Source organism: Amblyomma americanum, chromosome 8 (assembly GCF_052857255.1).
Source record: "Amblyomma americanum isolate KBUSLIRL-KWMA chromosome 8, ASM5285725v1, whole genome shotgun sequence".
Taxonomy (NCBI): Eukaryota; Metazoa; Arthropoda; class Arachnida; order Ixodida; family Ixodidae; genus Amblyomma; species Amblyomma americanum.
Genome location: NC_135504.1, coordinates 45334569 through 45340588, shown reverse-complemented (window position 1 = coordinate 45340588; position 6020 = coordinate 45334569). Strand labels below are relative to the sequence as shown.

At 44.8% G+C, this 6020-nt stretch overlaps 1 long non-coding RNA gene across 1 annotated transcript; it reads right to left on the bottom strand.

Annotated features, from left to right (window-relative positions):
• Window positions 1-277: 277 nt before the first annotated feature.
• On the bottom strand, window positions 278-5125 carry LOC144100287 (uncharacterized). The gene is made up of 2 exons (XR_013307596.1): window positions 4938-5125; window positions 278-564 (listed from the first exon to the last, which is right to left on the bottom strand). It is a non-coding gene; the product is annotated as an uncharacterized LOC144100287 (long non-coding RNA).
• Between the last annotated feature and the right edge of the window lie 895 nt (window positions 5126-6020).

Here is a 6020-nt window from a genome sequence, read left to right as displayed (position 1 = left end):
CACGTGAAAAAACCCATTTGACCAACCATGTGACCAACGGCACCGCCACGGAGCTGATATGGTGCAATGAAGTTCAAGTGGTGCCACGCTGAAGGGTCCAAGAGGTCGTGTAGTGTAGCTATGGCTACAAAAACGAGGTATTATTAACAAGCATACGAACACTTCCTACGTGAGCAGACAAAAGCTTTACACCATTTTCAAACACATACTCAGAACTCAGACCTATTTTATCTTCCGTAAAACACACGGAAGTTCAAATGAAATGCAAGAAACATGGTTTTCCAGTAATTGCAAGATTTTTATCGGGAGTTAACATCTCTAACAATTTAGACTCGAAAACCATCGCAAAGGTGCCATTTCGTTTGTATGATACCAAAGCCAAGTAATTCCGCTAGCCATCCTTTACGGTGAGGCATGAGCTATGGTGAGCACATTCACCATGCTTGCCGATACGAAGAACGCCCTTGCTGCAGTAGCAGATGGTTGATAGGACCTTGCACGAGCAATTCTCGCAGTAGCCATTCAGCGTATGGCATGCACATTTATAGCATGTCTCGGCGAAACCTGCAGATGAAAGACACGCAAGACCAAGTTTCAAAAAACGACCATACACTGTGTGACTATAGCTTGCAAGGTTTAAAACAAGGCGGCGTGAATATGTCCGCAGAGAGTAGCAACAAATACTAGGAGACAAGAACATGGATTGGACATTAAAATCCGCACTAGTATGTGCTTTTTGTGGACTGCGGTGACAGCAATATATTCACTATACCCCTGCCCTGCCATCCACCTGTATAATGTCCGAGTTTCTCCCAAGTGCGTCACTTAAGCAACGAAAACAGATTCTCATCAATTTATGTTCCCCATCTCCCTCTATTCTTGGGTGGACGGCTGTCCAGGAGGACGCACGTTTGTCAAAAGCAAAGTTTGAAGAATGTGTTTACTGAGCAATTTTTTAGAAGAAAGGGGACATGTACACGAGACAACACCACGTTCAATTAACACCTCAATTCAGCATAATACTAATTTTTTCAGGGAATATTTTTTATAAAATTTTACACTGGGCCGGACAAGAACGCGGTCCACTGATTCCCGCCGTCTTCTCATGACCAGGAAATTGTGCAGGTTTGGTTCCTTGTTCATGTAAGATAGGAGAACAATTTAACACTATCCCTATCGAATAAATATTCCAAATGATTTGGGCCAACTATAAGTTCCAACCTACGACAATATTTCTTACATAACCGTCCGACCCAAAACACATGCGTTTCTAAGCAAAACCCAAAAGTTCTTTCGCAATGGTGTTTCTGCATGGTATGTGCCACGGGTGTCTATTTCTCCACAACCATTACGCAACGTGTTCTCACGATTACTGTGTTGGGCCAATGTCTGATGTTCACCGAAACAACATTTTTGCAATGAAGTATTTGACCAACGTTTTCTAGGCAGTCCTATGTAACGTTGAGGCGTTTGTTGTGCTCATTGAAGGTGTGGCCGAAAACAACGACATCGTCAGGGGAGACAATGCAGGTTTACCTTTTCAGGCCACGGAAGATCGCTTCCGTAACTTCCTCAAAATATTCAGGAGCGTTGCAGAGCCCTAAAGAGATTATGTGAAATTCATAAAAGCCGCCGGGAGAGATAAAAGTACATTTATCCTTGTCTGCAGGGTGTACGCGTATAAGGATCTCCCACTCTATTAGCCAGATAACAGATTGACTTAGGATAAATACGACGTAGATAGCAGGCAATTTATAGATCCATGAATCTACGAAATGGGTTACACGTCTTATTTTGTTGCAGCATTCAGGCAGCAATAATGCACACAAAAGCGCCATGTGCAATATTTTTTCTTGCTCAGAATGGCGGGAGCGACCCAAAGAGTGCAGAACTCTTACAGAGCCCTCTAGCTGAAGAGCTCTCGAAACTCCCCATTGATGACCTGGCGTTCTGTGGGCGACACTCTCTAAGGCTTTTGCCGTATGCGATGTAAATAGCCTGTGTCAATCCGATGCCGGGTACAAGACGTGGGAATGCTGCGTGATACGCTGGGTCGAAAGTGTCAAAGACAGACGAGTAATTGAGCAGACAGGCCACCAAAGCATCATGCAGTTCACTGTCCAGTGATTTGCTAATCACTTGACGAAGTTGTGAATCAGTGGCGGGAGCAGCAGGAACTTCGACCGGTGCGTCCGCAGCCAAAACCACCGTGGCAGGGCTATCTCGGCTACATGTAACAGTCCTCAATTTAACAGGTAAAAACTGAGGTTATGGAGCGCTGTTGATGGCTCACAATCATGCAGAGCGCTAGAAAACCGAAAACAGGCAATGCGGAATAAAAATTAGTTTGGTTGGCTCCCTTAGAAGAGAATGCGCCACCGCAGCATCAAAGAATTGAAAGTACAAAGTACGACTGAAACCCGAAACTGGGACGCCTGTCATAGACAGCGGGGGCACACAGGTATCTTCGGATATGCAAACACATCCTCACAAGATGCCGGCTTCACCAAAAGTTCAGGAGAAAGGAAACCACAACGCAGAGTTGCTCAGCGTGACACTCTACAGTAACTCCACGCACGCGCAGAAAGTCGATACCCCAGATCAGTCATGTGAACATCTCGGAGGCGGTGAACACCTTGAATAACGTTCGACCTAGGTGTGCAGTAGCACATATCACAGGCGCCAAGACCACTCACCGCCCGCGCCCTTAAAGTCGACACCTCGGTCGCAATGAAACATAACCCCAAGTGGTCGAAATTATTCCGGAGCCCTCCACTACGGCACCTCTTTCTTCCTTTCTTATTTCAACCCTCCCCTTTTATTCCTTTTCTTACAGCGTGGTTCAGGTGTCTGCCGATATGTGGGACAGATACTGCGCCATTTCCTTTCCCCAAAAACCAATCTTCATTTCATTTCCTAGCAAGTTTTTAAAGGATAAAGTTGTAATACATATGGTTGCTACCGTATCACCTAAAGCCGTTGTGGGCTCACCATCTATAAGCATATAAACGACGTTCCTCAACCTAATAACAGACGCAGCGACATCTATAGGTAGCGCGCAGTCTCAACGGGCCTCACATGCAACAGCCGCGCTGACTAGTTCCCAGGCAAAGGATATATGAAACGCTGCCGCGGTTACGAACGGCGCGCAGAGAAGGAAGGCATTGGTGAGAAACATCGGTCGGTAACGAGAGTGCGGTTACGTTTTCGGTCGGCTTGGGGATATTCCCTGGAGGTCGAGGTACATTGCCAAGGAGAAAAGTATTAACAAATGGTTGGCGGTAAGGGTGCTAAGGAGAGTAGTAGGAACAAATGCTTAGCGCTAATGGATGACGGGCCGCTCGGAGCGGGTCAGTGAAAGCCATCGGCAGTAACGAGTGATGTGCCCCTTGATGCCGCAGCGGTTACAGACAGGAGCGGTACGTCAAAGACCATGTTTTCTAGACGACTCCGATAAGGCGGGACACACTGAGTAGCCTATAGTGTCTTCAGGCCTTGCGGTCGGACGCTGGAAAGAGCGGCCAGGTGGCCGGGAGCTCTCCTTGTAGTGCTGATCGTAGTGCCATTGAAAACGAAGCGATTAAAATTTTCGGGGTAAGTTAAACCAGAAACCTCTGTATAATGAGTTTTCAGAATTACAATTAGGTGAAAAAAATAATGAAAACATGAATAATGTTTTGCGATTTTGGTTCGCGTTTAGGGAATTCAGTTGGCGTTTAAAGTGCTCAGCTCTATCCCCTACTGCAAATTTTCTTTTAACTACAGGTTTGATATTTCAAAACGTGGCAATATATTTCAAATTTTACTCTTACTATTCTTCGCCACCTTGGAGGGCAACCCAAATTCGCCTACCAACCAGCAGCCTACGCAGGAAACCCGTGCAAATCACCTTCTCACCATCACACTTCTGGCTCAAAATACAGAGCATTCATGTTTCGTGGTTTTGTGGGTAGAGAGGTTATCTTTGAGAGGGTATAACGACTAAAACCGACTTTGGCTATAAAGAACGCCGTAGTTAAAGGCTCCGGAAATTCTGCCAACCTGGGGCTTTTCAACGCACACTCGCATCGAACAGTACACAGGCCTCTAAAATTTCGCCTCCATCGACGTCGTGGCCGGGATCGAAGCCGCGTCTTTGGCATCAGCAGGGTACCGCCATAACGACTTAGCCACCGCGGTGGCTTCTGTGGTTAGAGATGAATTCCTGGTTGGCATAATCAGACAGTGTCCTGATATATAAATTATCATAGCAAACGATAGTCAGAATACGGTTTCTAGTTAGAGCGGGATGGAGTAGGGGACAAATATAAAAATTAAAATGCTGCTAACATTTTAAATACGCGGTAAATATAGCATGTACAGCATATCTTTAAATTCTGTTGAATTTTGGGCGCTCGCTATATATTTGCATTTTTAAGGCGTATATTTAATTCACAGGTGCTTAGTCGGAGCATACTCTAAACAGAAATAGTTGAATATTTTAGTTTTATACTTGACTATCTCCAGGAAGGCTGGTTAGAAAACTCAACTACGCTTAACATATTTTGGTGCCTCATCCTTTACCCTTTTTGGTGAACCATTCTTAACCGATTTATAACCAGAACAGAATGCCCCTCAGGAGTAAATTCTGGAACTGAAAAGAAAAAATTAAAAGACCCAACATGAATCCAACCCGCAAAACTCTGTTTCGGCACCCTGCACATAAGAGGATATTGCCTGCCTGTCAAAACACGTTGATGCATTTGTCAAACGTTGTCCGTGCCTTTGGCTCTGAAGCAGATGTGTATTTTGCGCGTGTCTGCAGACATTTTCATCTCAGTTGTATACAATTCTGTTCCGCATTTTGAAAAGGCACAGTAGTTCAAATCTATGCTAAGACAAGGAGACCCCTAACTTGATATTACCATGAAGTGGTGGTGGTAAGCGGTATCACTTACATGCAGTAGCAATACGTGGTGCGACCGATGTAGTTACAGATATAGCAGCCCATGCTATTACTATGAGCATAATTTATTCTATCTTTTTGTTGGAAATTCTCCAGAATATCCCTAGTATCATCAGATGATCGGTGGGCAAGAATATTTTAGCCGACGCAAGCGGTTTCATTTTTTCACGATGCTTTCGAAGCGTGTGTGTGTTTTAGACGATTTTTGCACATACAAAAGGGAAATTGCAATTCCTCAGTTTAGAAATCTAGCTTTCATTGTTTCGAGAAAATAAGGAGATTTCATTAGCTTTTTCCTCCTTTAAACATCGAGATCTCTTTACAATTAGAACGTTTTCCAGCACAGAGCGTGTAGGATAGAAAGGGACCTTTTAAAACACCTGCAGTTTTACAGAAGAGCTCAGCCGGCGTCATAACAGCAAGAATAAAACTTCTTCCGGTACTTGCTTCACGTAGAGAATTTTGTGTTCTAAGTCGATGGTTTCCAAAGCGCTTCTGAAAATGAATATTTTGCACACTTTTCGCCAGTCTGTACCCATCTCTAACCAAAAGTACGAAAAAGGAGGAAAAATAGCCAGCGTGGTGATGGCAGGCAATCTGACATGTAGCGACATTATAATTTCAATTGTGAGAATAATAGATGCATTTCTACTTCGCGGTGTTGGATCATCAATTTTTCGGCAGTCTATTAACGCGATATTGGTAAGGTGCTCCTGTAGCAGAAAAGCCGGTGTCGTTGTAGAAGTTGTTGACAGAGAGTGAGAAATCCCCAGAGAAGGAACATAGAGGCCGGTCGGCCCCCTAGGTCACGTAACTTTGAGCTGCCATTACAGCCTTCCTTCCAGATGTTTACAGAATCGCGCACCATAACATGTGACGGATAGTTGAATGTATGGTCGCGAGAGGTTGCTTGAAAAGCGCGAGTTTGTTCGCACAAGCCGCACCGGTGGCAGCACCTTCAGTCAACCGGACAGTGGTGACTCGCTTAATCGCTGCACCACTGCACCAGGAGTGGTATGAGGATTGCGAAGGATCTTTATGTTAAGTAGAGAAACATCGACTCCGCATATATGCG